The sequence below is a fragment of the Convolutriloba macropyga genome, chromosome 14 (assembly GCF_964194025.1).
Source record: "Convolutriloba macropyga chromosome 14, txConMacr16.3, whole genome shotgun sequence".
Classification (NCBI taxonomy): Eukaryota; Metazoa; Xenacoelomorpha; order Acoela; family Convolutidae; genus Convolutriloba; species Convolutriloba macropyga.
Genome location: NC_134481.1, coordinates 29,744,907 through 29,753,256, shown reverse-complemented (window position 1 = coordinate 29,753,256; position 8,350 = coordinate 29,744,907). Strand labels below are relative to the sequence as shown.

General features: G+C 34.7%; 1 protein-coding gene across 2 annotated transcripts in view; it reads right to left on the bottom strand.

Moving 5' to 3' along the window:
* Positions 1-7,375, bottom strand: part of LOC142353747 (uncharacterized) — a 48,511-nt gene extending 41,136 nt beyond the window's left edge. The window contains exon 1 of one of the 2 annotated variants that reach the window (XM_075406095.1): positions 7,122-7,375. The gene's annotated coding sequence lies outside the window, so the exon portion shown is untranslated. Of the gene's footprint in view, positions 1-197; positions 548-7,121 lie in introns of those variants that run through there. The other variant, XM_075406096.1, reaches the window with a different exon arrangement.
* Positions 7,376-8,350: the final 975 nt, after the last annotated feature.

Below are 8,350 nucleotides of genomic sequence, written 5' to 3'. Positions count from 1 at the left end.
GTGCGACGTTGTTGTTGTGGTGTGTATAGTTTGATGAAATTAAGATATCACTGCAACAATATATAAGAGAGAAAAAGCTTACAGTGGTTAAAAAGGTAGCAGCTAGAATGAGAGATAGATGGATGGATAGATAGATAGTTGCCTATTGCTAGGTGGGGGGTAGGTAGGGGGGTAAGTAGGGGGGTAGGTAGGCCTACCTAGCTGGTTGTTGTAGTATTAGTAACAAAGCAGAAAGTAACAGCAAAACAGCAGCCGTTGAAATAGGCACAAAGTATTAGAAGTATAGTGTTATTATGTTAAGTTGTGCTGTTTAGTCTTCTCTCTCTCTCTCTGTATATGTTGTATGCGCAGGGATGCTTACTTTCACTTATTATGTACTCTTAAGGAATGAATTTTAAAGAGTGAAAAAAGCAAAAAAGGGGTTAGAGGCCTAGGCCTAGGACTAGCTGCTAACATGGACCACGCTATTAAGGACCAGCTCTATCCTTCTAGCCCGTACTAGCTAAGTTGAATAGATATAACAATATGAAAGATAGCTAGCGATTTATTGAGATATAGTGTGACGTGCAGATATAGATACAGAGTGAAATATTCAGATATAGCTATATAGCTAGGCCTAGAAGAAGAATTACAAGATGATAAATTAAGACACAAAACTGCACTACATACATACTTTAACTGTTTTCCCAGCTATATGATGGAATGAATTAAAAACAGGGGGGCCGTTAGTTTTTTTTTCACTCTCACTTTTTGTGCCTGCGTGTGTCAGTGTATATAAACAGTACAAGAGAAAGATAAGCAACAAACTAACAATCTTTCGGGATTGTGTGTTTAGAGCCGAAAAGTGCTAAATAATTGATTACATAATCCAAAAACAATTCGGCATAAAATGAAAAATGGCTGGCCCTATACATTCACCTGCACTTTATATACACACGGACACGTATCTCAAATCACATCACAGTTACAGTTATATATCATCTATACACACATACATACATACATGAACACAATCATGCTTTCGTGTGAAACTATCTTCCCTATATGGCCAAACACCACCATACACAAGACACAACTATAGTTTCAATGGTACCATTAACTACTTTTACCACCTTTTTAAAGGACCTTGTCTCTCATGAAGGCAAGGAAAAAAACAATGAAAGCATGAAAGAAAGAGGGATAGCATCCGCATATACTAAATAAAAACTGAAAGGGGCTAGCAATAACGTGGCCCTCTATTATGCTTGTTTTTTGCTTCCATTTATCCCTAATAGTTAAATGGCCAAAAGCAGCTACAGCAAGTATAAGCACAACACGTTCTCTCAATAAATAAATGAATGAATGAACGTCTATGGAGGCTCAGGCGGTATTCTCTCACAAGGAAAGCTTGGCCCTGTCTTAAAACGCCCAACCCCCCCCCCCCCCCCATCTCACACGCCCTTAGCCCCATACAGGCAATATATGCCTTTATACACCAATTTTCTCTCTTTTAGCCCCTCAAAAATAAATAGATTTCAATACACATTACTTCATGCTACCTCATTTGGGAAAATCAAAAATGCATGCGCATTCTAAATTGAAACCCCCTGTCAGCAAACCGCCCCCCCCCCCCCCCCACCCTTCAAACCCCGTTCTCAAGGAGCCCTCTCGCTGTAAAATCCATCACCCTGCAGAAGGAATTTAATCACGGTAGCCCCTCCTGTAAATACTTGAACAACAATCATTAACGAACACATCCATACTCAAAAAAGGGACTACTATTAGTCACATTTTTCCACTATCTGCCATTTTTCATTTTTCCTATTTTTTTGCGCAAGTACTTCAAGATTAAAGTATAGCCTTCAACGTTTTCAAGAAAATACCCCAGCTTCAACTGCAGTTTCTTGCGAAAAACTTGCCAAAAAGATACTGTCGTTCCATTCAAATGCAATCCTTAAAAAATAATCGCAAAAGCCTTCGTTTGGTGTTTAAAAAAACTAGCGTCTTTGTACTGTTTCGTCTTTTTTGTCGAGGACACGTGATCGACCAATCGACGCTAATAACATAACTCAAATTTTCTTTTACGGTATCATATTTGTACTCTTTCATTTGGAGTGTTGTCAATGTGATTTTGAGAGTAATAAAAAACTTGATTTGAGCAGAATTGTAAGATTCTTCAAAACTTTGTCGATTTGAGACATGATAAGTATACAGGTTGATGTTCACATTTAAAATTATTCATAGCGGGACCAAGGTGACCAAATTCTGTTAATGAGAAAAACTGATCGAGCCAAAAATAAGAATTTTATATAAGCAAACATAAAACACCAAAAAATAGATCTAATCTTAAGTGATCTTAAGATATCACGGATGTAACTTTCAATTTGCGCGAGCCAAAATTTGATCACAGTTATTTTCGTTCTAGATATGTGTCATTGTAACCGCTATTGGCTGGAATCCCGGGTTAGATCACGGGAAATTTTGAACAGGCGCCTCGACCTCTGTAGAAATAAAAATTGATGTAAATAAAAAAAAAATGATGTAAATAAAAAAAATTATTAGTTTTTGTAAATACAGTTCAGAGTTGTTGGGCGGAGTGTTGCTGGGAATAGAAATGCAGATTTCTGATGCTGGCAGTATCTATGTACCTTTCACCTGATTGTCGATTGCTTTTTAAATTCCAGTCAGTTTTCGAAGAAAACTCAATAAATTGCTTTAACGGTACAGAGAATGCTGTTTCATTCAAAAAAGTTTTTTCCCTTAGCAATTTAAAGCGTCTTCTCAAGATTTGTTGAAGAACCAAAAAAATTATGCTAGCATACATTTGAGTTGAAACATCACAGCAACATTTGATAAAAATATAAGAGAAGCTGACCCTGAAGTTTCCTCAGTGAATGATTTTGGTTCCTGCTCTAGCTTTTAATGAAAAATCTTAGTGAAAAAATAGGAAATGAAACAGAACCGCGCCTCTCAACTATGAGTGTTCAGGTAGAGTCTGGGAAGAATTTCCTTCAATGCTTGGGGTAGAACTGCTTTTCAGAAAATTTTACACCTTTATTTCCGGCAAAACAGTTTAATATTTAAAAAAATTATTTCAGCATATTCACAATTTTTGATGTTTGCAATAGCCTTAAACACATCAATGCGCTCGTTTTAAGGATTTATAAGAGCTCAATATAAATGCCAATCAGATTTAAAACAAATGGTACGGTTAAAAGTTTTGATACTGTGGAATTTTCTTTATCTTCTATTGCATTATTGTCAATATGCATTTGACAGTGATAGGTATTCAATTTGAGCATAACAGAAAAGTTCCTCATAACTTTGTTTAATTCAGTATTGAGAGACCAAAAAAATAAGATTATATGATGAGTCTGCGGGTTGATGTTGATTTTAAAAGAAGACCAACAAGATAAAACCTGATAATGAGAGGAAATTATCCTGCCAAATAACAATCTGTTTATATAAGCAAACCAGAAACAAACAAAAACACCAAAATTGCAAATCAAATCTTAAGTGAAATTTAAAGATATCATGGATGTAACATTCAAATTGGACGAATCAAACTTTTTTCATTGTTGAATTTGGTCGGGGTATGCATCATTGTAATAGTTATTGGTGCGAACGGGCCTAGTTACGAAAAATTTTGAACCTCTGCATAAAAAAAATGCTACAATTCAAATTAAAATCAAATTAAAATACTGGCATCACGATTGTTTGCAAAATTTTTTAGCAGTTGCTGCGCGGAGCATTGCTGGGCACGCAAAAGTACGTTTTTCATGCGGGCAGTAAGCGGGTACCCAACTATTGCGCTGTCACCTGATTGTCGATTGCTGTTATTTTCTGGACACAATAACTTCAATCTTCTTCTGTAGACTTTCTGAATAAACAAAAGTTACGCTAGCAAACAATTTAGTAGAAAACGGTTTGGCACTACATCAATATCTGATAGCATATAATAGTAGCTGGCCTTGAAAACTATCACTTCAAAAAGGTTTCCGCAGCCAATTTCATGCTACCTGCGCTAGCCGTTAATACAAGAAACTGCTTGAAAAAAAAACGAAACTTGACGGAAAAATTTATTAGTGTCCCTAAATTAAAAGTGTCCATGTAAAGTCTGTAAAGGTTATTTTTTCCTTTTCAGTTCAATGATAGAATTGTTTTCCAAAAAACGTTTCCGGCTTTAATTTCGTCAAAATATTTAAATAATGAAAAAAAATCGTACACCTTAAGCAATATTTCAAATGTTTGCGATAGACTTTTCAATTATTTCTATGGAAATTAGTGGGCCATTCATATTTAAAACTAATGCTACGATTAGACAATTTGCTACGGTAGAACTTTTGTTATCATCAATTGCATTATTGTCAATGTGCGTTCGACAGTGATAGAATTCGATTCGGGCAGAGCTAAAAATTTCCTCAAATTTTTGTTAACCTCAATTATGAGACATAGAAAAAAAAACAAAAGATTGGACAATGAGTATAAACGCTGATGGTTGGTTTAAAAAAGTTTGCTAGTTCAGATGGACTCTGGTAGTTAATCAGACGAATGAGATAAAATCTAGCAAACAAGCAACAAGGATCAATCCGAAATTTAAGAATTTTAAATAGGCAATTCAAAACAGAACTGAATCGCCAAAAACAATCACTTATGCCTTAATCCACCTCTTAAAGATATCACAGATGTAGCATTCAATTCTGTTGAGCCAAATTGCTATCATGTTTAGTTTAGTTCGTGTTATGCATCACTCTAACAGATATTGGTTTGAACGGTTCCAATCGTGGGAAATGTTGAACAAGTACCTCGAACCTCTGTGGAACTAAAAATTGTTACAATTCTAACAAACTATTGAAATTGTTGGTATTGTGGTTTCTAGAAAAGATTTTCATAGTTGATGGGCGTGGTATTGGTGGGCGTAGTTTTACACAGATGTACTTTTCTGATGCAGGCAGTCAACTAGTACCCAATTTTACAGTTTGCAACTGCATGTAAACTTTTTTTTTAATTTTCGGTTAATTTTCGAAAGATATAGTTAATATAGTTAAACAATTACTTTACAAGTAAAAAAACGATGTCTCATTTAATAAAGCAAAAATATTTCACAACAACTTAAAACTTCTTCAGATTTTCCGAAATAACCAAATTTTATATAAGCAATCATTTGAGTTGAAGCACCACATCAACATCCACTAGCGTATAATAATAGCTGACGCTTAATTCACTATCACCAAACAGGTATGCTCAGCGAATTCAAGGGTACTCTTCCTCTAGCTCGTAATAGAAATATGAAAAAAAAATGAAAAATGGTGAAAAGACATATATCACTATCCCTAAATGACCAGTGTTCAAGAAGAGCACCAATTCATTGAATATTGCTGGTCTCTTCAGCTGAAGGGAAGAATTGCACTCGAAGAAAAGTTTCCTCTTTTAGTTTTGCCAAAATATTTTAATATTCAAAACAATTCTCTGAGATTAAACAGATTTTCAAATGTTAGCAATCGAATTGAACAAATCAATGCGCTTGCTCCAATTAATTCGAAGAGTTCGAATTAGGGGGCGACTTTTTTTCTAAACACTGCTCGCTTCTCTTGACTAGAAGCACTGCACTTTTCTATTGACTATAAGATAAGCACTGCAAGTTTCTCTTGACTAATAATTCATTTTGTGGCTTTCATTCGTTAGAATTAGCGATACAGAAAAGGTTTGTTTGGGCTGTTTTGCAATTCAATTTTTTAAACAGTTCAATGTTGAGTTCTCACAGTTTGTTGGTACTGGATACAAAAAAATGGTTACATGACAAAATACCCAATGCCAAATACCCAATGTGCCAAAATACCCAATTTATTCCCTTTGATCTTTTCGTTCAATAATCCGATTACAAATTAGCACTCAAATTTACAAGCATGTTTTCTCGCAATTAAGTTGCTAGTTTAATCCCATGTTCGGTTGTGATAGTTTCATATCAAGCCCCACGGGCCGCTGAGTAATGGCCAGGGCCCGCGAGGCATGGCCAAATACACTAACTACATATTATGCTAAATAATCGTCCTGATAGTTTCAACGTTAGAATAAAATATTGGGTATATTTTGAGTATTTTGTCACATTGGGTGTTTTGGCATTGGGTATTTTGTCCTGACAGCCAAAATAATATTCAAAAAGCACACCCCTCGTTGTTGGTAAGCTGAATTGTAATCAATTTTGCTTTTCAACAAATTATCATAAAAATTTGTTTGACACTGGAATGATCTATAAATATTTTGGTTTAAGGCAAATCTTTTCACAAAGCCATTTTTTTGACAGCATTGTTTTTTGGATGAAAAATAGAAACAATCAAGATAAGTTTGGGATTTTCTGAAGTTATCCTTATATTGTTATCAGGAGATATAAATAGCAAATATCAAAAATTTTCTAATAACATTTGTTTTATCCAAAAAAGACAGAGAAAGTGGTACTGATTGAATGCGTGAACGCCATCTGTTGAAACAAAAGAATAATACCAGAAATAAATTTTTATAGAAAATTCCAGATTCATGTCTGAACTTAATCATATCTGAATTAGATACTTCACTCGAGGTAAATTAACTCAAAAATTGTCATTGGGGATTCAGTTTTAGAGGCAGCTTTCACAACATTAAAAAATTAAATCGTAATGCAAAAAGTAACGCTTTTTCTGTTTTGATTTGATTTTGATATCGAATATCTCAAAAATTTTATGATCAAATGTCAAATAAGGTTTTTGGAATTTTTCATATTTTTTCCATTCATTCACCGGAGAGTTTAAACCCGGAGAATTTAACTTGATGTGCCAACTGTCATTACTTTAGCTGCTCTTCCGAAATTTTTCTACAAATTTCTCTGATATTCTTTTGAATATTTTAAATGTTTTTTTCGTAGATGTTTTCTCGGAAGCATTCCTAGTTGTTTGGCTGTTTTCTCAACTGCTTGCTACTTACTCGTCTACTTACTTTTTTACGATGCAAAACAAGTTTAGAAAATTCAGTATTGACCAATTTTGGCCGGGAAAAATTCTATATCACTAATTTTTAGAGAATGGATGCAAATTTCTCACTTACTGATGTATATATACATTAGACGGGGAGGCAGATGAAAAGGTGAAATGTAAAGTCAAATATGATACCTTCATTTGTTGCTGCGTTTGAATCGAAATTTCCTCTCAAAATGAATAATTCAAATGGGTCAAACAGTACATGGCGGAATGTGTTTTATGATTTTGATCAATAGTTAGATTTATTTATGATATAAGAGTGCGAAAATATCGCTGAAACTTTGTATCCAAGGAATGTGATTTATTAAGCCAAGTCAGAGTATAAGTTATAACTAGTTAGTCAGTTGGTTAGTTAGTGCAGGAGATGGTAAGCTATCTAGTTGCCTAGTTGTGAAATTGACACGAGTGAACAAAAAATAAAATAAGTGAATATAGCTGAACAAGAGGGATAAAAGGATGGAAAATTACAAATAGTCAGTTGGTTATCGTGTGGATGGTGTTAGGAATATTGGCCTACATGCGTTTTAGCCGAAAAGGAAAAATACGTTAATTAACCGACAGCTCAATTCTGATTTTCGAAAACTCTAATTCGTCAAAATTTCACTAGTTCATCCTGACATTACAATTGGTGAGAGGTCTTGTTGTCAGCCTAAATTTTTTGTTTTTGGTTGTCGGTTAAAATACCTGTCGGCCATTTCGGCGGTCGTTCCTGTAAAAAACTAGACCGAAAGCTATATGGTAGTAGTTGTGTTTATTCCTATAGCGAATGTGGAAAAGGGTGTCAGTGCTTTCAGCCGAATAAAATCAAGCTAAAAATGCAGCGATCAAAAAATTTTCTTTTATTTTAATATCTTCATAATTTCAATGCCGTCTTTGGAAGTTTTTGTTGGGGTTAAAACTGTAATGCTAGCTAAGGTACTAATATTGTGTTTTTGAAAACAGATCACAGCCTTGTGTGCAAGGGGCACGTCCAATAATCGTAACTAGCAACTTTGTTCAAACCAAGACATAATGCTGATATTTTCGTAAAGGCGAAGGTTCGGAAATGGTTTCTCTGTAACAAAAAAAAATTAGCGACGCAATTCTCACAAAAGTTGTTAACTGTTGGTAAAGAACAACAGTAGGCAAAAGTAACCCAACGATGTCGTGACAAAAAGAAACATTATGCTAGGTTTTTTAAAGCGCAACTAGCAGTGGTGTCACTGAAGCAAGCTGATTAGCTTGGTCCTCTGATATCACTGCAACACCACCATGTATAGTCAAAATTACCCGGACCCGAGTGTCATAGTATATCAGTACTGATTCATGCGACTCTAATACTAAAAGGTTAAATCAGTACTGAATCATGGTGTTCTAAGAGT